Below are 24,128 nucleotides of genomic sequence, written 5' to 3' on the forward strand. Positions count from 1 at the left end.
AGCTCCTCTGCAGCTCTGGAATTGGACGGCCTGTTCCTGCACTGCTCCCAGGAAAGTAGTGAATGAAGTAGGCAAGACAAAGATCAGGAGAAAGAAAGACAATGGTTTTCCTCACCACCACTTAAATCAGGCGTCCCCAAACTTTTTACACAGGGGCCCAGTTCACTGTCCCTCAGACCGTTGGAGGGCCGCCACATACTGACCACCAATGAAAGAGATGCCCCTTCCTGAAGTGCAGCGGGGGGCCAGATAAATGGCCTCAGGGGGCTGCACGCGGCCCGCGGGCCGTAGTTTGGGGACGCCTGACTTAAACCATAGGAAACTTCCTCAGTTAATAATAGCGCAACCTCTGGACAGCAGGTCAGAGAAACTAATTGAATAAGTACTTTAAGAGTTTATTAATATTCCCAAAAGTCATAGAATGCTTTACATCAGCAATTCCCAATAACACCAATAACAAATTGTGCAAATGTAGTGATGAAAACACCACTGCCTTAAGAGTCTAAAAAGAAAAAAGAATCCAATAAAATCAAACTAAAAGGCCCCAAGTTACCATAACAAAATCTCTGAAATTGTATAAATCGACAAAAGGGAATTCAGTGTTAACATCTCACCTGACAGTTTCATAACAAAACTGTGACAGAAAGCCTGTCCCAGTTCTGTACAAAAGTGGAGTACTGATCCCTTTGGCAGAGGGCTTGTCAGCATGGAATGATGATTCTAAATCCCCGTCGCACGCAAACGCAGTGCCCTGCATTTGGGAAGCAATCCTCACATGCTTGTGTAATGAATGAATGAATGAACCAGTGGATGGTGTACATGGAATAGTCTTCTAAAACAACCTCTAACACATCTAAACTGACATTTTTATATAACTGTCACAGGCTATGCAGAGTGCTAGATAAAACAGAGGAAACATTTTCTTTTCCCAGAAGCCAGCTAAGAGCTCATCTCTATGAAAAAAAATTACAGGATGAGCAAAGTAAACTCATTTCTCTTCCATATTCAAGAAATACATGTTTCTTAGTAAAAAGACAGAAGGAAGACGAAGAGGAGAAGGCAGAAAAAAACAGCATTGCACAGTGATGGGTACTGTTTTTAGTATTTTTGTGTGTTTTACACTAATTAGCTTAATTCTCACCACTGCCATATGAAATAGATATTATTATTATCCAGATCTTGCAGTCAAGGGAAGACAGAGGTTAAGTTTCATTTCAGCTAGTACCTGGCACAGCCAGATTTCAAGGCCAGGGTAGTACAGCTCCACAGTATTCCACGGTGTATAAGTACCACATTTTCTTCATCCAATCTGCCACTGATGGGCATTTAGGTTGATTCCATGTCTTTGCTATTATGAAGAGTGCTGAAGTGAACATATGCGTGCATGCGACTTGATTTCTCTTGAGATAACTTTTGAATTATTTCCTTATCTTTGTGTTCTGGATTGAAAATGCTGAAGGCTTTTAGAGTTTGATAATTTCTATTTATGTCACTCTAGCAAATTAAGCTTCTACAAGATGTAGAGGAGTGTTTTTATTCAAGAAGAAGCAAAATGAGTCCAGACAGGATTTCTTTTAACTGGCATTCGTAGACACATTAGAGATGTTTAGGGAAATCCTCTCTGCAATGTATTGCTGATGAATGACCTGTGTTACTGTGTTTATAACAGCACTGTCCAACAGAACTTCCTGTGATGGGAATACTTTACATCTGCGCTATCCAACAGACACCACTAGCCACATGCAGCGATTCAGAGTTACAATGTAGCAAGTGCAACTGCTGAAGTAAAGTTTTCATTTTACTTAATTAAATCTAAATAGCCATATGTTGCTATTTGAACTTAAGTTTAATTAATTCTATAACATTTGTTAAGGCTTTCTTTTGGTTCAGTTAATGGAATGTAAGACCTGTTAAATACGCCACTCTTTGAAATCAACTCTAAGCAAGATTCTTTTCTCAGGTCAACTGCAATCTTTAGTGCGGTTGGCCAGAAACAAGTAAGATTCCAAGACTGAGATGGAATAGACAGAGAAGCTCAAGGGATAACTTAAGTTCATGCCTAAATCCATAATCCAATCCAGCTTTTATCAGAGCTCTGCCCTGGAGTCCAGGGAATGGTATTCAGATTCTCATTCTGCTCATCCTTGAAGCACTGGGAAAGGGGGGTGTTAAGTGAGCAGATGTGATTGGCAGGACAGGATTTGAGCCTTCCTGAGTCTCTGGATGTCATCTCATCCCAATTCCTAACAACTAGGAACTAGGAGTATTCAATTTGTAAGGACTGTTAGGTATTGTGAGGATTGTTAGGTATGTGGATGGAATGGCACAAGATAAGGCTAAAAAACTAGGTTTGGCTAGACTGATTGTCAACCGAAGCAGTGATGGGTTGTTTTTGTTAGTTTTAAATCACACACAGGACAGAAAAAGCCTAGTGTCTAGCATACAGTACAAAATTAATAAATATTTAATCTGGCAGCACTATCTCTACTGATCTGGAAGCAGAAGCGACTAAAAAATTTCTGGGGAAACAGTTAACAAGAATCTAATCTGGTGACAGAGTTTCAAAATTACTGAAGATGGTGAAATGATTAAAAGATATGGGGAAACTATCATTTACTAAGGACCTACTATGTGACAATCATGCTAGTCATTATTTTAATTAGTTCTCACAACTCTATACATTAGGCATGATTATTCATGTTTTCAATTTGAGTAACTAAGGCACAAAGAATATGTAATGTTCCAAAGGTCATACAGTTGATAAAAAAAACCAAGTGAATATTCAAGCCTAGATCTGTCTGCAGTAGAGGAGTAAGCAACTTCTTTCCACCCACATAACCCTGATATTCTTGAGACCCGGAAATAAACTGAACAATGTAGGACAAGGAAGAAGGGTCAAGAAATAGCAGGAGGTTGCTGAGACCTGATGACAGACACTTTTAATGAGGCAGCCAGCAACTGCTAAAAGCCCTAATTGGGACACTGGAGACATAAACGTCAATAGAACACAGTTCTTTACTTGAAGGGATTTACAGGTGGCCCCATAATTACAATATAAAGTGACTTAAGCCCTAAACGGTAATAGGGAGGTCATAGGAAAAAGCAAGTTTATGTACACAATATATATCTCTGAATAGGCCTATAATAGCTAGAAGTTTTCTAATATCACTGAAATTTAAGATAATCACCTTCAGAGTGATTCAAGATAACTGTCACCAAAGTGTTTCTCCATAATCATTAAAAAAAGGACTCTCAACAAATTAGTAATCATTAACTTAATTATAAGATATTATGCATTCATTTCATTCATCACTGATACATTACAGAGAGCATTTCCCTAAACATCTCTAACGTGCCCACTCAACCCAGTTAAAAGAAATCCAGGCCAGGCGCGGTGGCTCAAGCCTGTAATCTCAGCACTTTGGGAGGCTGAGGTGGGTGAATCACGAGGTCAGGAAGTCAAGACCAGCCTAGCCAACATGGTGAAACCCCGTCTCTACTAAAAATAGAAAAAATTAGCTGGGTGTGGTGGTAGGCACCTGTAATCCCAGCTACTTGGGAGGCTGAGGCAGGAGAATCACTTGAATCCATGAGGTGGAGTTGCAATGAGTGGAGATCGTGCCACTGCACTCCAGCCTGGGTAACAGTGTATGAGACTCTGTCTTAAAAAAAATCATGTCTGTAACCATTTCCCTTCTTCTTAAACAAAAACACTCCTCTACATCTTGTAGAAGCTTAATTTGCTAGAATGAAATTAAGAGAAATTATCAAATTCCAAAAGCCTTCAGCATTTTCAATCCAGAACACAAAGATAAAGAAATGATTCAAAAGTCATCCCAAGAGAAATCAAGTTCACATATGCACATATGTTCACTGCAGCATTAGTTACAATAATAGCAAAGACATGGAATCAACCTAAATACCCATAAATGTCAGATTGGATAAAGAAAAGATGGTATATATACACTGTGGAATACTATGCAGCTATAACAAAGAATGGGATCATATCCTTTGCAGGAACACGAATGGAACTGGAGGCCATTATCCTTAGCAATCTAACACGGGAACAGAAAAACAAAATACTAAATGTTCTCACTTATAAGTGGGAGAAAAGTGACAAGAACACATGGATATGATGCAAAGAGGGAAACAACAGACACTAGGGCCTACTTGAGGGTAGAAGCTGGGAGGAGGCTGAGGATCAGAAAAAATAACTATTGGGTACTAGGCTTAGTACCTGGGTGATGCAATAATATTTACAACAAACCCCTGTGGCATATTACTGTATTACAAATCTGCATATGTACCCCAAACCTAAAAAAAAGGTATTAAAAAAAGAGAGAAATCAAGTTATAGGCAAAATACCTACAAATCAAAAACTAAATAGATTTAGTTCAAGTTTAAATCACTAACACACACACACACATACACACACACACACACACAGGCATAAACTCAGAAAGCAGGCTGATTACTGAATTGTTCTCTTATACTTTATGGATTTTGTTACTCTTTTCCTGAGGTACGTTATTTATAACATAACTCACATAGGATAAGAAATTACTAGCCCATTTTATGGAATTAATAGTCTACATTTATTTTCTAAGTATTTCCCATATATTTTATATAAATAGAAGGAGGGCAGTAAAGTCAAATAAGCTGACCTAAATAACCTGGAATTTTGGAAGAACTGACAAGCAAATATGAAAGTATTAACAATTTTGACACATCTAATGTCTCCAAAAGCAAAACTATAGGAGGAAAGGGCGAGTTCCCTGTAGTAAAACAGATGTCACTTCTGAACATTCTTCACTGGTCCTGCAGCACTTTATACAGGCCATGCCATGTACAGTGGCCTCGATAAGTATTTTTTGAATGAATAAATAAACAAATACAGGAATGTCAGTGAATGACCAGTCTAATGAAATCAGTGGTATATTCCATATCCCTATAAGGGAGTTTTTTAAATGGGGCTATGCAACATTCCAATTACTTTTTTTTAAGTAGTCCTTTCAACAGGGAAAATAGCAGTCCATATAAATCCCAATGTGTCCTCTACCTAATAGTATATGAGAAATAACTGGTTAGGAACTACTGCTTTTAAACTAAAGTAAAAAACTTTTGTTAGTGTGTTTATTGTACTACTGTAAAGTATACAAAAACAAGAGATAAACTGATGCTGTAATGGCTTTTTTAAAAACACAAAAACACCAATTGCCTGAAAAAAATATATATTATTTTCAGAAATGTAACTATTATTTGTATTCTACAATTCTTATAAGATATTATTATAACCAAAAGGGAAGAGTAAAGTGTATTCCAACTGTATTATAACATTACAATGCAAGCATTTTTGTAATCTCTTTTTGGAATTTTAATATTGGCCTACAAAAAAATCAACTGGCTTTTAGAGGACTCTAACAAATAATACAACTGTGAAGAAAATTGAAATATATGCTCTCTTCATCCTCCTCCTGGAACAAAATCTCCAATGTGACAATGGGGAAGCAATGTCCCTGGGACCTTTCAGGAACCCCAGCTAGATGTGCATTCTCTCTTGCTGTCCCCCAGCCTGCTTTCCATTCAGGTTTCCGCCAGTATAAACAGAGCCACGTGTCATAAGACAACGCTGCTCTATTAATACTGGGAAAGTAAACAAAAGGAAAAAGATTTCCCAGACTTTCAGCACTGGGTTCATTTACTTAGTTTTAAATGTGTACTGAAGTTCCTACTGTGTTAAAAGTATGGGGCCAGGAACTGAGTCTTATATCCTTGCAAATTTCCCTGTCACAGCTTCATAAAAATCTACATAGGTCATAAAGAGATGCCAAAGGGTCCACATGCAGAAGTTACCACCACAGACTTGAAAGCCCTCAGCCTTGATTTCCGTGTTGTCCATTTATTAGCTAATGGTCTAGGGCATGTTACTTAAGCTTTGTTTGCTTTTCTGTAAAATGGGGATAACAAAATTGCCTCTCTCAAAAATATTGTTTGTATCAATTCAAAATATAATGTATTTTTAGCATAGCACCCAGCATACAGCAAGTGTTCAGTCAATAATAGCTATCTGTGCTTTAGCTAAATAACATATCTCTTTACTTATTCAACTTATTTAATGAGTACGTAATAGGAACCTCTTACAGGTTAGACATTGAGAACACAGATAAAACAGAAAAAACCTGTCTTTTGGGAGTTTATAGTCTAGTACAACAGACAGACACTAGATAATTAGTTGATTATAATGTAGTAATTGCCATAAAACTTAATTTTTTCCTAATAGCTTGATTGAGGTATAATCAATGTATAATAAAGTCCACATATTTGAAGTGTACAGTTTAGTAAGTTCTGGCATATGTACACAGGTGCTAAATATCACCACAATCAAGAGAAGGAACATACTCATGACTTCTAAAAATTCCTGGTACCCATTTATAATCCTTCCTTCCTATACCAGCACCATCTACCACCTCTGAAGCAGTCACTTATCTACCTCCTCTCATTCACTGTCATTTATTTTCCAACTTTAAAATAATTGTGCAGAAAAATAATCATTTAGTATTGTATTAGTCCATTTTCACATTGCTGATAAAGATATACCGGAGACTGGGTAAATTATGAAGAAAAAGAGGTTTAATGAACTCACAGTTCCACGTGGCTGGGGAGGCCTCAAAATCACGGCAGAAGGTGAAAGGCACATCTTACATGGCAGCAGACAAGACAGAATAACAGAATTTGTGGGGGAAACTCCCCTTTAAAAAATCATCAGATCTCATAAGACTTATTCACTATTATGAGAACAGCACAGGAAAGACCACCCCCCATGATTCAGTTACCTCCCACTGGCTCCCTCCCACAACACGTGAGAATTGTGGGAGATACGATTCAAGATGAGATTTGGGTAGGGATACAGCAAAACCGTACCAATTATTACATTCTTTTTAACTGATTTATTTCATACAGCTTAATTATTTTGAGATTAATGTATGTTACATCAGTAATTTTAAAACATATTGCACAATAAGATCACCTAATCTAGTCTACTGCATGTAGACCTGAACCTTTTCCTTCAAATATCATCTGTCCACCTAAATTCATCCCTGTGACCCCTAAGGCGTATAAGCAAATCTAAAGTTAACCACTTTTCTAAGAGTTTGCTTTGCAAATGCAAAATGCTAAATACAATTTCCCTTACTTCACCTACTGAGTATTTGACACCAACTACTATTTTATTGTCAGAACATAAAGATAAATGTTTTGTGCTTCCCATACCAAGCAAACAAAACCAAGATGATTTTTTAATCAGCCCTCAAAGGAAACTCTTAGGATAGGTATGTATACATATATGCATTACCATTTTGTTAATATACTAAAAAATGAAGGCACATCTGTGTAGCTTTTCATAAGATGGTAGAAATTTTTGAGAAACTGTTCCATAGAGATTCTAGGATCTAAAACGTTGCTAAGAAGACTGACAATTTTCTAGCTGAGTGGCCAAGTACACTGCTAAAAGGCATGAGCTTCTGGTGGACAATCCATGTAGAAGGAAAGGAGAACTATTCCCTTTAGCAGATTATTAAGTAATTTAGGGATATAAAAATTAAAAATTCTCTTTCATTTTAATATGAAATTTCTTATATTTCTCACTAGTACAATGTATCAAGATGAGATGATATCACTCAAGAACCAAGTATAATGGTTGGCATATAGTAGATACCCCAATAAAGTATAGCCATGTCAGTAACAACCTTGACAGAAGGCCAGCCCAAGGCAAAGAAATGACACAGTCATATTAAAAACTTCCTTAGAGAAATGGGTCCTACCTTGATTATAGTGACTCCTACATTTTTAATCAGTCATTCAACAAAATTGGACATCTCCTGTATTCAGCATCAAGCTAGGGTGCCAACAAATATTTACTGAGTGTCTGCTATATGCCCGGTACCAAAGAAGGCTTTTTTTTAAAGGATGAGTAAGATAAAATGCTTCTGACTCAATCTTTGTTGAATGTTTCAAATGTATTTAGTTTAAATGTAAGAGAATGGCACATGCAAACACTCACATATTTGCTTTGTACTGTTCCAAATACAGTTTCTCTCCTAGTAGGGTTAAGTTTGAGACCTATGAAAATAATAAGGCATGCACTAAATCATGACATTACACAAGCTTCACTATGTTCCTCGGCTATCCTATCAATTGCCTTAATATTTTAATTTCTGGATATCCTTCATTCAATCATCTGTTGAAAGCCTTGAATAAAAACAACTATGCTTACATTCATTCATTGTTCACCTACTATGTGCCCGGCCATGCCAGGTTAAATTCTGCCATCAACTGATTAAGAGCATTAATCACGTAGAGGAGAGGATAAAGAAGGCTTTCTTTGGAAATAAAATAATATACCTGCTACTTTGATGTTTGTGTAAGTCACATACCCAAAAGCTGACGCTGATACCATATTTGTTATTGAAGACTCTTAAGAGCAGTGAGATACAGTAAGCACAACTCCAATACAACTGAGACACCTAAAAACAACCTGCACTTTTGCTGACTTTGTTGGCTGTATCCTAACCAAAAATGTACAGTGAAATTAAATTATATTGACGGTAAGAGTTTTATGTTCCTAGGCATAGATGAAATGGAGCATTTGCCAAAACCTGCTAACACTGCTTACATGATTATTAATGGTAACAGGACCTGTACATGAATAGCATCAAATGGGTTACTTGAGACAGAAATGGAGAAAACTATATACACACACATTCCAGATGAAATCCTAGAATTAAATGCTGACACCCAAAAGGCATGCAGGTTAAGCGACTGCAGCAGATGAAAATATATCAAAGCCAGAAACATTTCCTGTTGAAAATTCCTTACATTCCATGACTAAATCCTAACGGCCACAGGCAGTACTGCAATCTCCGATTGTGCTGATACGCAGGAAGGGAACTTTACTCGACAGAACACGGTTGCAGTCCTAAGGCAAAATAAAAGTGTCTGGGAGGCAATTCACAGGTTTTCACAGGAGTGACAACTGTGACCTTGAGCCGCTTCTAAAGGTTCTTCTGCCTTAAGATCTTACTAGGTTCCTATAGCCTACTCACAGAATACAGCAAGAATTTTATTTTATATTTTTTAAGATTTTAATTGAACACTATAATGAAACTGTCTTGATACACTTTGTGGTCCTCACGGCAATCACTATTTACTGACTACAAAGGTACTAGGTATGCAGAGTATTCAAACTATGTTTTAAACTATTATTTACATTAGACTAAGAACCCCCAAAACATTCTATAATGTCTATATATAATTCAGAATGCCCTACATCTTGATCTCAAATTCTACAAAAGATGGGTGGGGAAAGAGGTTGCTAAAGAAATGGAAAACCAAAAAGCACCCTGAAGCAAAACAATCACTCAGACAACATACGACATTGAATCACTAGCACTATCTAGTGCTTGTCTGTGAAATCTCATTAGCAAAACATCCTTTATAAACTAGAGCTACTGACAGGTTTCAGAATACGCAGGGCTGGGTATCAGGCAATTCTCTTGCCTGAAAGAAGTCAGTAGGATTATAATGAAGTGATATCAGTATTGCAGTCAATCTATAGCCCATAAAGGAAATCAGAATGCATAACTCGGGTTCTACCTAGGACTAGAATTAAATGAAATTTAATTCCCACTTGAAACATTTTAGGAGTCCCACAGTAGATCCAGCACTGTGATCGCTGGATAAAACTGAGTGACCTATGTTTTGTTGAAGGTGACCCTGAAGGGTATATACATGCCATTATTTATGACTGCTTATGATTCTTTGCCATATTTAGCATGTGACTGAGAAGAAAGCAATTCTAAGAGCCAAAATTATTTCAAGGAAAATTCATACTATGTCTTCAGATTATGTATATGTGTGGACATATGCACACCCCCAAAATACCCATGCATGCCAACAACACACACACCCAAACTTTATCTTTTTTTTCTTTTTTTTTTTTTTTTTTTTGAGATAGGTTCTTACTCTGTATCCCAGACTGGAGTGCAGTGCCACAATCATGCCTCAGTGCAGCATCGGCCTCCTGGGCACAAATGATCCACCCAACTCACCTGCCCAAGTGGCTGGGACCACGGATGTGCACCACCGCATCAAGTTTTGTTTTGTTTTGTTTTGTTTTGTTTTGTTTTGTTTTGTTTTGTTTTGTTTCTAGTAGAGTTGTAGTCTCTCTCTGTTGCACAGGCTGATATCAAACTCCTGGGCTTAAGTGATCCTCCCACCTTGGCCTCCCAAAGTGCTGAGATTACAGGCGAGAGCCACAGCACCCAGGCCTCAAACCTTATCCTTCCATATTCTGAATAATTTTAGACTCTGTTGACTGAGTTTGGGTATAGGTAGTTTGTTTCATTTAAATATTGGGAGTAATATTATTCAAGAACAAGTCCTAACAGTGGCTTGTAATAAACTTTTCACCGAGGTTAATGATGCCTACATCTATGGAATACTGATGAGGCAGAATTGCCTAAGAAGCACTTAGTACAAAATAAAATAAAACCAAGTACCAAAACACAGTCAATTTCCTTTGCCCTATCTTATACCACTGAGAATTAACTAGATTAGCCATTTGGAATGTTGATTCTCAAAAAAAGGTACTTTGATATCAGAAAACTGACAGTTTGTATTTTACTTTTGAAACCCAACTAGGCTTCCTGTTTTCTATCTTATCTTCAAGAGAAAAGGCAGCTAAGTAAACAATTTCCACAGGCCTCAAGAGCATTGCAACCTAGTCAACAAAAATAGTTTTAATTAACAGATAAGTTTGCAGTTTAGTTGGTAAGAAATTTACTTAAAACTGTTTTAGGGAAAAGCCTGGAGAATAATAGTATAAACAGATTATTAGAGAGTTTTTTTTAGTATCTCTATTATACAGTCTTCCATATCAAGGCAGATCTTGGCAGAGACAGATGGCCTAAGCCTCTATTTAACAATGAATGATTAAAAGCAAAGGAAAAAAGGCAAGATACTATTTAATCCTTCTTCACAAACAAACATCAATAAAGAAATGAGGTTATTGAGTATTTTTATGCTTATACCCCCAAAGGAAATACGCCTCACTAATTAAATGTGTACCGGTAACATCATTACTTTTACAAATCCAATGTAGATATTAATTTTTTTTAAAGTCTACCTAGAAAAAGTGTTCAGTTGGTTCTTCATTCAATAGTCAAGCACCTACTAGGTGCTAGGTGACAGGAATACAGAGCAAAGCTGTTGTTATCTGTTAAGAAATCTGAACTTCATGTTTATCTCATTCACCAATTTCAAGTCCCTACCAACAGAAAAATCACAGATTGGCCGAATCCAGATCAATCTTCCATTAAGGATCAATCATATAAGCCAAGTGGCTCAGGCTCTTTAGCCTCTTGTCACTATACTCAAAGTTCTTTTGGCCCCACTGAGTGAACCTGGCACCAGTTCCTTGATCAGCAGGATGTGGTATAGCTAGTGCCAAAATACTGCAAGCGTTCAAGCACCAGTGACCTTAAATCGAGGTCATTATTACCATCTCCTACCGTTTTTTTGACAGTTGGCTGCTGTTCTCTGAATGTAAGAATCCTCTAAATTCTACTGCATCATTCGACTTGTAGACCAAGGTTGATTAGGGGTGCTCCAGGTAACGTCTTTTCAATAATAAAGAAAATAGTTCCCTCTCTTCTTGTAATAAATGGGTTAAGAAGTATTCAGAAACTCTGGACAGTGATAGATTTGTTTGTTTGCCCACTCCATTTTAGGCTAATTTTCCTTTTTAAGCAGCAGTCTGGATGACTAAGTTAAGAATAATAGAAAGAATAAGATGAATGCATACAAAAGCACAATTGAGAAGGCTTAAGATAAACAGAAATTTGTTTCCTTAGATTCAAGGTCCACTGATCATTGCATCAGTTCAACTAGGAAGGCTGAAGAATGCCTTCGTTCACTAATGGGAAAGGCTAAGAATCTTGGATTCTTTTAGTGCTTTATTGGGGCCTGAATCAAATGACCTTGGGATTGCTTGTTCTTATAATGTTAAATACAGTCATGCACAACATGATAACTTTTGGGAGGTCAACAATGAACAGCTTATACAACAGTGGTCCCATAAGACTATAACACCATATTTTTACTGGACATTATCTGTTTAGTTTTGTTTGGTTCACAAATACTACTGTTACAATTGCTTACTGTATTCATTACAGTAACATGCTGTACAAGTTTGTAGCCTAGGAGTGATAAGCTGTAGCATATAGCCCAGGTGTATCATAGGCTATACCATTTAGGTTTATGTAAATCCATTCTATGATTTTTGCATTATGATGAAACTGCCTACCAACAGCATTTCTCAGAACATATCCCCATTGTTAAGCAATACATACTGTATATCTGTGATCTTTCTCAGTGAAATTTTAGATATGTTCATTCTTATTCTGGCAATGAGTGTGTCTCAGTTTCAAAATCTACAGTTCTCGAATTATTTGTTTCTATGAACCTCTTTTCTAAGGCCAAGTTATTTTAAATGTGTTCCTAACATTTACATTTATGCCCATCCTTAAGTCTCCTTTATACTTGAAACCCTCCCAATTAACATTCTCTCCTATCCTTTTTTCAATCCTCCCCACACCCAACCTTTTTAAGTAATCACTTGCTTAAATCAACTCCTTCCCTGTATTCCCAATGGAAATACCTGGACTTGGTCTTGTAGAAGCACACATCTATCATGGCCATAAATGTCACCATTTAAAAAGTCTTCATGCATTTTCTATAGTGGGGGAAAATACAAAACACTAGGAAGAAAAAAAAAGGCTTTTTGTTTAATTTGTTTAGCAGGGACCATATCCACTACGGTCATATTACATTACTGACATAGTATATTGGTATCTATGATACCTCTTGAATCCTGTCACTGTCAGTCAGTACTAACACTTAAGTCGTTGACAGTTTCACCTCTCCAATTTTATTTCACATTTGGCAGATTATCACTCTCTGCTCTTGAACAATTTTAAACAGCGTCACAAAGCAATCAATTAATATACCACATAGATAATAAATGTACAAAGCAGTAAAACGGACAATTCAGAACTTACCAATGTTGACATGTACCTCATTTACTAACAATTTTGTTGGCATTTACTTAGCCATGTCTGGCTTTTCATTTGATAAAAAGAAAATAATATTAAACATTAAATTCTTGGCCAAGCACAGTGGCTCACATCTGTAATCCTACCACTTTAGGAGGCCGAGGCTGATCACAAGGTCAGGCATTTGAGACTAGCCTGGCCAACATAGTGGAACCCTGTCACTACTAAAAAACAAAAACAAAAACAAAAAATTAGCCAGGCATGGTGGTGGGCATCTGTAATCCCAGCTACTTGGGAGCCTGAGGCAGGAGAATCACTTGAACCAAGGAGGCGGAGGTTGCAGTGATCAGAGACTGCACCACTGCACTCCAGCCTGGGCGACAGTGTGAGACTCCATCTCAAAACAAACAAACAAAATTAAATGCTTTGTTTTCACTTATAGCTATTTGTAGATGTTTACAGAAAAACATGACAGGCTTAATGAAGCGATGATGATGATGTCCATTTCCTCTGTAGAACATGCCCTGATGTGGAGGGCATTCTTCAGAGTCAACCTGGTGGACTTCTCTAGCGTACCCATGTATGGCTAGACCCATCAGCTGAGTCACACATTCACCACCAAGTGTACTGGGTTTGGTCCCAAGCCTCTTTACTCCAACTCTATTAATTAAATAGTATGTAAAGAGATGATTCCATATAAATCCATGAAATATGAGTGTAAACAGAAAGTGATTTGTTGTTTTTAATAAAAACTAAGCAGAATGTTTGAATGGACTTCATCAAGATAAGTCATTAAAAATACTAAAGCTGCTGTAGGTTAGATAACTAAGAAGTTTTAGGGGAAATTTAGTAAAAATCTAGGAGGATTCTGCATATAGATTGTTTCCCAATATCTTTAAACTACCATGCCAATTTAGAGAGAGACAGATTGAAAATCATAGAGATGAATTAGCATTGTGCATATGATTTATACGAGAAAGATGTCAAGGAATTCCAACTAGGCCTTGACCTAATAGCATATATTGGCAAATAAAAAAAGAAAAATATCTGTATACAGATTTAATATTAAAATGAAAAGTAGAAGGTATGTATTTATAATTTGTTATAACTTTTTAAAATTAATTAACTACTAGCATCAATCAAACCAGACAGGAAGACTTCCACAATAATTTTTTAATTACCTCACATATTAACTAAGGTGTTCTGAGTGTGGCAAAAAAAAATAAAAACAAAAAATAGTCCTTGTTTAAGCCCCAAATATATAAATATTTTCAAAAAAATCAAACAAACAAAAAAGCTAAAAGACCCACACTGCTAATCTGGCTTAAACTAAGAATCAATTTTTAGGATAAGAGCATTTAGAAATTCAGGATCATTAACATGGGAAGATTTTACCCAAGTGTCCCACACAGTCACAATTAACACTGGGGCAGCTGTCTACTGATTGGGCATTTGTGAGAACACAGAATAGGGTTTATATATGAGGGCCACTGCCATAAACTGCCAAGATTAATCTGCCCACTGTGTGGTAATATTTTCATTCAGATTAATGGCTCCTTTTTGCCAGGACACATTTATTTCTGTCACTCGGGTCACATGTTATCATCCAGCCTTCCACAGATAGCACTGGCATTTTCTATACTCTGCTCTGGCCATCTAATACACGCACATTTGGAATCATCAGAAGCAAACATCACATTTCTCCACAGCACAAAAACAGGTGAACAAAAAGACTTGCTAAGCAAATTGCCTGTCTCAGTGCCTCCTTGATAGGAAAAGTCAGGAACCTACTTAAATATTTATTTTTAATTCCTCTGGCTAAGATTCTGACATGCAAAAATACAAAATGCATAGCTTTTTAGTGTCAAGTGATGTCCAAAGCAACAGGCAGTGTATTTTACACATAGGTCATCTGTACAGGATTTTGTAAGGTTGTAAAAAGGGTTAGTCCTCTAGTACCTGGGAGTTCATATCCCCTAGGAGATCCTGAAAAGTCTCTTCCTATATGCAGAGAGCTGCTAATTTTTTCTTTTCTTCCACTCATCACACGACATGCAAAGAAATAAGTCATTTTGTTTCCAAATCTGTGTGATATAAAAAATGGCACTAGAGAAAGAAAAGAAGGGAAATAGCATCCCAAGAATACATTTGTGTTCAAATTTCTTAAAACATGCATTTCCTTCAAATAGGTCAAGGCAATTTATAAAAACAAAACCAAAAACTTTCTTAAGGTGTCAAATGAGGAGTAACAGAGAGGAAATTTGAAATATATGACTTAACATTACTCAAGGTCAGAGTAAGTCAACACCAAAAAACAAAACAAAAAAGGCCTAAATTACCTTTACCCCCAAAGTAATCTTTCTACATTATTTCACTAGAAATTAACATGAAATGTCTGAAAAGTGCTGAGTACATTTAAACAATTTTATGTGTGGTCAGTTCTTGTGAGTATCCTAGCATCTTCTCAGTTGGAATTTGAAATATTTCAGACTTTGGGATAGGCCATGCAATTGTTACCCAGATATGTTGAACAAAAGTCTTAATAACTTATGTAAAGCCAGGCACAATGGCCATGGGCCGGGGTCCCGCGACTCCAGAGGCCAAGGCAGGAGAAGAGCGTGAGCCTGGGAGTTCGAGGCTACAGTGAGCTATGACTGCGCCTGTGAACAGCCACCACACTTCAGCCTGGGCCACATAGCGAGGCCCCATCTCTAAAAATAATCATCATATACAAAGAATTTCCAAGACTTCTCTTTTGTATGATATCCTGAATGTTATTAGAGATTAAAAAACAAACAAGGTATGCTGGCTAGACAATCTGTTTTCTCTGAGAAAAGCACCCAAAGCCCACGTGGAATTAATCTTTGTACAAAGAAGTTTCTTTCCATTTGCCTGAGTTAGCCTATGAAGGATAAACCTATATATCAAATCAAGAGTTCTCTTTAAGTGATCATTTATACTTTCTTTTTATTCTGATTAATAAAACAATGTATATTCATGATAGAAATTGAAATAATGTATATTCATAATAGAAAATAATAAAGGAATAACAAGAACATGAATCCCACTGCCCAATCAACCACTATTAACATTTTGTTGCATTTCCTTACAGGTTTTCTTTTCTGTATACTTTTAGCATACTTATAAATACTTTTAGCATATAAATGTTATATATTTTAACTTGATTTTCAGAAATTATTCACTAGTCTTCTGATTTCACTTTCTTCAGTTTAACAAATTTTAATCAATTCTCTGGAAACACTTAGAATTTCTTAGGAAAAAAACAGAAAGGCTATCTCCAGAAGTAGATACTTTATATATCCAAATTCAAATTTAAGCGAATCCTAAATATAAGATGATGGCCCATTTTCCATATGAGATGATTTCCTTAACTTTTTTTTTTTTTGAGACTGAGTCTCACTCTGTCACCCAGGCTAGAGTGCAATTGCCTGATCTCCGCTCACTACAATCTCCGCCTCCCGGGTTCAAGCGATTCTCCCACCTCAGCCTTTCGAGCTGGGATTATAGATACCCGCCACCATGCCTGGCTAATTTTTGTATTTTAGTAGAAATGGGGTTTCACCATGTTAGCCAGGTCGGTCTTGAACTCCTGACCTTAGGTGATCTGACTGCCTCAGCTTCCCAAAGTGCTGGGATTACAGGCATGAGCCATCACACCTGGCTACATTACCTTTTAAGACTGAGATTGAAATGGTTACATGTCTAGGTATAGTATTTCCTTCATTCAGTTGGATGCACATTCAAAATCACATGGCATATTACAAAGCATACTTAATTTAGAAAAGCTCCTTGTTTTCTTTTCTCTCACATTTCATTAAGAACTCCCCAGGTACAGAAGTGTCTTTATTATCACTAGAGTCATTTTTTCTTTTTTTTACTTTCCTGAACAAATCACCTTTCCTTCTAGATTGTTTGAGGTATAGCACTTTTTAAAATTCATGTATGACACAGTTACCACAAGTACCAATTTGCTAAATAGCAGCACAGTTTGTCAAACATCCTGCAGGCACATAACTGTGATCTCCATAGCAATGACACTTGTGGTGTTGCTTTATTTGTTCTTAAAAAGGGTTGTTTACAATAATGCCCAACACTTGTAGTTGTGAGGTCATGCCCAAATTACTAAATTTGTGTTAAATTTCTTTCTTTCTTCTTTTTAAATCTGATTTTACCAGTACCTTCTTCAAGAATCATAAGCAAATATTCATGAAAGCCATTTTGATGTTCAAAATAAAGTACTGTAATTGAAAGATTAGTTGGTAATATTAGAGCCTTTGTAAGAACCTGAATATATATAATGACTTCTTGTTTGAGTGATAATGTTCTATGGAGAAAATCCTAATATTAGGGGCACATACAGTAACAAGAATGCCTGAATAGCCCATAATAATTTTCTTTGTAGCATATTTTTGTTTGCCTATCCATCCCTAGGTTAACATGACTCTAAAACTAAAAACCACTACTACAACAACCATATATTGTAAATAAATCTGAATAATAACTTCTAGTACAGTACTACCTAACAGAAGTTTCTGCAGTATCAGGAATGTCCTATATATATGCTGTCCAATATAGTCACATATGGCTATTGAGCACTTGTAATGTGTCTTGTACTACTAAGGAACTGAATTTTTAATTAACCTTAAATTGAAATAGCCAAGGTGGCTAGTGACTCTCTGACTTAGTAGTGCAGTTCTAGAGGAGAACAGGTCCTCTTAGTCCTTATAGGTCCCCAGTGCCTAGCAGTGAAAAAAATCTTAACAAAAAAAAAATTAGGTAAGCAATAACAACTTGTTAGATGAATCCTAAAAAGGGAAGCCTCTTTTCCTTACCCAAGGTATCAGGGAATCTTTGTAAGCAGCAGATTGTACTAGGTATAGAAAAATAAAATGCCCCCAGTAGCCCAATCTCACTGCAAAGAGGCCACTAAAAGAAAAATAATTTCTATGGCACCTTCTTTGCATATATTTCCAAGGTCACCTTCATGTATTTCTTATGGCACCATCTTTTAAACCTTTGGGCAAATGTGAGAAACATTAAGAAAGCTGTAATTTCATTTTTAAACTCTCCTAGGATTCTATGGGAGTGGTTAGTTCATTGTTCAGAGCAAGTAATACGAACTGGGCCTGTAAGATTTTATAATCCTATTTGCCTTAAGAAGCCTAGCAGAGATGTATTGTTTAACTTAACAAAACATAGTCACAGTTTTATTTTTCAATTAAATTTTAAAGCTGGGAAGAAAAATATCTCTCAGATGTTTAGAGAAAGAATAGCTAACAAGTTATAAAGTAAATTAAAATAGAAAATTACAATCCCACATAAAATTCCAAACAAATTTAAGGGCATACTGGCATCCTGGAATCTCTGTAACAAAATAAGCAGATTTTGCAATCACCTAACATTAACAACAAAAATAAAATTCAACCACCTCAGTTACATGAAATTTCTCATTTCATTAATAGCTTTACAGGTTTCACCTGTCCACAGCTTTGGTTAGGCAGAAATAACAACACCGTGTCTGATGAGGCTTCTGATTCTAATATTAACTGAAGGGAGAGGCAAAAGCAAAATTTGAGCTACAATACATAATTCTGAAATACTGCCACGAAAAAAAGACTTAGCACTTTTTCCTTCCATTTCCATTTTCTTTGCAACAAATCTGTCCTTTAAGACTAAGATGTTAAGATATGACTTATCCTTGCTGAAACCATCTCCTTATAAATGCAGATCTCCCAACAGGCTTCATAGCCCTGATCTCTTCCTTCAAGTTGCTCCTGATTCAAGCTGATAATTTTGCTCTCTTTAATCCAGTGAAACTAAATAAGTTCTTGACACTTCAAAAAGAATTACAGGAACAAAAATTCTCTTTCCAGACAAGTACAGGTAGGGTTCTAATCTATTGATGGGTAAAGTGTTCGTTATATTACCATGGAGCTGCCTAAAGGGGTAATAAGAAAGAGATCAGAGCAGATGCATGGCTCTGGTCCTTAGCCACATACTGCACAAGTTATAAGAAGATTCAGGTTCACAAAACACTGTAACTCATGGCTGTAGTTACAGACCAAATGTTTGTATCCCCACAAAATTCATGTTGAAATCCTAAGCCCTGATGAGTGGGTATTTGGAATCAGGCCCTTTTCAGGAATTTGGGGTTAGATGAGGTCACGAGAGTAAGGTCCTCATGATGGCATTAGTGTCCTTAAAAAAGAGCCATCAGAGAGCTTGCTTTGTCTTTCCCCTTCACATGTGCATGTCAAAAGAAGAGGTCATCTAAACACACAGAGAAATGCTGGCTGTCTATAAGCCAAGAGAAGAGTCTCAGAATCAAACCAACCTTTCCAACGCCTTGATCTTGGACGTTCCAGCCTCCAGACAGAAAAAATACCTGGAATCGGACTGAGTAGTTGTTTCCCCACTTACAAGATGTGTGACCTAAATCACAGAGGTTTCCGTTGTTTAAGCCACCCACACTATGGTATTTTGCTATGGCAGCCCAAGTAGACTAACACAGCTGCACTATGTATACAGAGGAATACAACCTGGGTTTTATAGTTATCCAACCTGATCCCTATATACTGACCTCTAAAGAAAGGCAGAAGCACCCACAGTGAATTCCTAATGTCACCACAGCTCAGCTATTAAGGAATTCAGCATTAACTACTGACAATTAAACCTACATTTAAACTAATGAAGACTTCTATTTCTCACCAAAATGAAGTTAACAGGGACCAGATTTACCATCCTACCTGAACAACAACAATTATAAAAAAGGAGGGGGTTGCAAAATAAAAGAAGCAATACTTCATCGACAATAGACCCATATGTCAAGCAATGTTAAAGAAAGTTATCAGGCAGGAGGAAAATAATAGAAATATAGGTCTACAGGGAGGAATGAAGTACACCAAAAAAATGCACTTTATAGAGAGTAAATATATAAGACTTTGTTATTATTTATAAGATATTTAAAATTATTTCTTTTTAATTTTTAAAAGATAACTACTTGAATAAACAATAATAATGTATTATGGGGTTTATAGCATATGCATAAAAGTAAAATGACAAAAGTAGCACAAAGGCTGAGAGAGGAAAATAGAAGCATACAGTCATAAGGTTCTTAGACTGCATATAAAGTGGCATAACATCACTTGCATAGACTTTGATAAGTTACAGATATATACAATAAGCTCTAAAACAACCACTAAAACAAAGAATTACAGCTATTAAACCAACAGAGGAGATAAACTAGAATCATAATACTTAACACAAAAGAAGACAGAAAAAGCAGAAAAGGAGAACGAAGAATAGATGAGACAAATAAAAAACAGTAAGATAATTTAAAAATTAATCATGTAAGAACATTAAAGGTAAATGATCTAAATACCCAATTAAAAGGTAGAGATTGTCAGTTTGGATTTTTTTTTAAGTAAGACCCAACTACATACTTATAATAAGAAACTCACTTTAAACATAAAGACTAATAGGCTAAAAGTAAAATAATGAAAAAAGATACATCACATCAACACTAAAACCTAGTGTCAATGCTTCGCTGAAGCATATATCATGTACCTTTTTCATCTGACATCATCATGCCTAAAACCCTGACAATTATTTCACATGATAATGGTTAAGAAGAGTATGAAAAATGCTCATTTGAGGTTTACTTTTATATCTTTTACAAAATCAGCCGTGAGGGTATAATTCACTGTTAAAATATCCCCAGTAGGATCATATAATATATTCTTCACAGAATTCAATGCCAAAAAAAAGTCCACATTCCATGTGAATTCATGTGCTTTCTTTAATCAGATAAGTATTCTATGAGCCAAAGTTTTCCCTTTATATCTTGGCTAACAAACAAAAAGCTCAAAGCCAAACCAAATTAACAGAATTCTCACTTCCTTCTTCTAATCGTTTTTGACCTTTCCTAAAATTATTTTTTCTTTCATTGTACTTTAGGAAGGTACTTTGAATTCTTTTTTTTTTTTTTTTTTTTTTTTTTAAAGAGTGTGCTTTATAACAGAAAAAATACCTGGAATCGGACTGAGTAGTTGCTTCCCCACTTACAAGATGTGTGACCTAAATCACAGAGGTCAAATAATTGAACTAAAGTTCCATTTTGCATCATAAATTGAGAATATCTTTGCCTTCTTCTCAAGAACATTGATAAAAATGTGAAAGTTTGCAAATTTAACATAAAACAAAGCTAACATTAAACTTCAAAGACTATCAAAATTAATGTGATTATATTTTAACCAAAATCTGACCTTAAGATGTAGTCATTTCCAGACTAATTAACTTCTTTTTCACCTATTATCAATACAAATCAATTAAAAGTTAAATGTTCTGATATAGATCTATAATCTATTCTAAGAGAAAAGTGATAAAATGACCAACTAGAGTCAAATTTTAGAACTCTGAATGCAGAAACAAGAACAAGGAAAACACTGGAACTCTCAGGTGAGCATGGATGAAAGAAAGCATAACCCAAACCATGCCTGGATCTGCAGAAGTAGTAAAGATGGGCCCCAAAGGCTTGTGAACTCAGATGTGCCCCTGTTACTTCTTTGATTGTCAATTAACATTTCTGCATAAGAGGAAAGAAAGGGAACAAGCGTACAAGGACATAAATTGCTCTGATATTTTATCAAATGCAGAGATGCCCTTAAGCAAATCTGCTCCAGTACCAGGCAGTCTGCTCAAAGCAATGAGGGAGGATTCTGTCTCTGGCCTCAGGCAGAGCCTTAGTTCTGAGGGTTCACCTGTATTTTAGTTTTCCAAGTGGTCAAAGATAACTGCACCTTGGCTTTCAGAGAGGTGAAATAACTGTAGTCTTTTCTATCAGATGCACAGAGCAATGAGTTAAACAAGAAAATAATTTGGATTCCACACAGGTGGCTCATCAAGAATATGGTCAATCTTGGCCAGGCACATCGGCTCACGCCTGTAATCCTAACTCTGAGAGGCTGAGGTAGGTGGATTACTTGAGGTCAGGAGTTCTAGACCAGCCAGGCCAACATGGCGAAACCCCGTGTCTTCTAAAAATACAAAAATTAGCTGCGTGTGGTGGTACATACCTGTAGCCCTAGCTACTCAGGAGGCTGAAGCATGAGAACTGTGTGAACCTGAAGGTGAAGCTGCAGTAACTGAGATCATGCCACGGCATTCCAGGCTGGGCGACAGAGTGCCCTCTGTCTCAGAAAAAAAAAAAAAAAAAAAAGAATGTGGATGGACAAGAAATAAAAAAGGATTCTAAGAAGAAAATGGGAGGTTTTGTTTAAAATCTATAACATAAAATCGTTCATAAAAAAATCAGTGGTTCTCATCCTTTGGTGAGTAGGAGAATCACCTGTGGAACTTGTCAAAAATGCAGATACCAGGCCAGGCGCGGTGGCTCAAGTCTGTAATCCCAGCACTTTGGGAGGCCAAGGCGGGTGGATCACGAGGTCGAGAGATCGAGACCATCCTGGTCAAAATGGTGAAACCCCGTCTCTACTAAAAATACAAAAAACTAGCTGGGCGTGGTGGCACGTGCCTGTAATCCCAGCTACTCAGGAGGCTGAGGCAGGAGAATTGCCTGAGCCCAGGAGGCGGAGGTTGCGGTGAGCCGAGATCGCGCCATTGCACTCCAGCCTGGGTAACAAGAGCGAAACTCCGTCTCAAAAAAAAAAAAAAAAAAAAAATGCAGATACCAAGCTTTACCTCCCAAAAACTATATACCTGTGTGTATGATGTATCCCAGTTTAAGAATCTTCAATGCTGGTGTCAGGATTTTTCACACGCATGAATGAAAACACAAATGCATGGTTTTAAGTGAAAGCTATGTAGTCCTGAATTTGAATTGAAAACTCAAAATGGAGTCCTTATGCATTTTATCTTTAAGACAACAGTAATACTCCGTACACTAAAAAGATCTAAAAACAATGACCTATCCAGTAGAAATAAGCATACCCAAGGGATCAGAGTATAGTTTCTAAATAACATTTCCCTCTAAAAGAAATGAGCTTCTAGGAGAAATAGCTGATTCCAGGTTTGAGGCAAGAACAAAACAAAACAAAAAACTTTCTAAGATAAGCCTGGAATATCTTATCACTATCAGAAAAAGATATTAGCAGAGATTCTGGGGTCATAGTAAAAAAGTCTTCCACTGGCCAAAAACAGGATAATTTGAGCATCAGTAAGAATAATATTGAATAGATTGAAGCACAGTTTGTTTAACCCTATAAATTCAAAATAATACTAAAGCGAAACAAAACTTTCATGATTACCTTTGAAGAGTGCTAGAGAACCAACTAATTATTTTGAAAATCAGTAAATAAAGGTAAAGAATCAGTCATTTATCTTGCCATTCATATATATACTGCACCTTAAGTTAAATAACAGGGGAAGTTACTCTGTATGAAGGAATGGCAATAAGATAGATCCTCACCATTTTATGGCCATCACTGAACGAATACATCTACACAATGATTGTCAAATGGTTACTGACATCACATGCATACAAAAAGGTACAGACATTATGTACCCACCTATGACGTATTCTTGCCCTTTATGCCCTCCCATCCCCTCAAAAAGAAAAGTAAGCTTGAATCTGATACACTTCTTATTTGACTAACAAGAAATCAAAAAAATTTTTAAAAACATGTTAAACAACATCACGAAGATGTAATAAGCAAAATCAGATTGTGGGCAACTGTGGGACAAGCAGTCCAGTTTCTTAAACTTCAAGGGAGAAAAAAGGGATGAAGGAGCTATAGGTTAAAAAGCACTTGGCATACTAATCAAGTAGTTATAACTCATGAATTTTATTTGGCTCTTGATTCAACAAATAAAAAGGTTTTTTTCAAAGTAATAATATAAGGCAATTATAGAATTTTAATACTGACTGGATATTGTTGGTATGAAAGTATTTAGGTAAGAAGATATTATTGTGGTTACCTTTTTAAAAAAGAAACCCTGTCTTTTAGAGATATATACTGAAATATTTAAGGAGAGATAATA

At 36.4% G+C, this 24,128-nt stretch overlaps 1 protein-coding gene across 7 annotated transcripts in view; it reads right to left on the reverse strand.

Annotated features, from left to right (window-relative positions):
* Positions 1 to 24,128, reverse strand: part of CADM1 (cell adhesion molecule 1) — a 334,707-nt gene that overhangs the window by 179,888 nt on the left and 130,691 nt on the right. The gene's annotated exons all lie outside the window — the stretch shown is intronic.

Source organism: Saimiri boliviensis, chromosome 6 (assembly GCF_048565385.1).
Source record: "Saimiri boliviensis isolate mSaiBol1 chromosome 6, mSaiBol1.pri, whole genome shotgun sequence".
Classification (NCBI taxonomy): Eukaryota; Metazoa; Chordata; class Mammalia; order Primates; family Cebidae; genus Saimiri; species Saimiri boliviensis.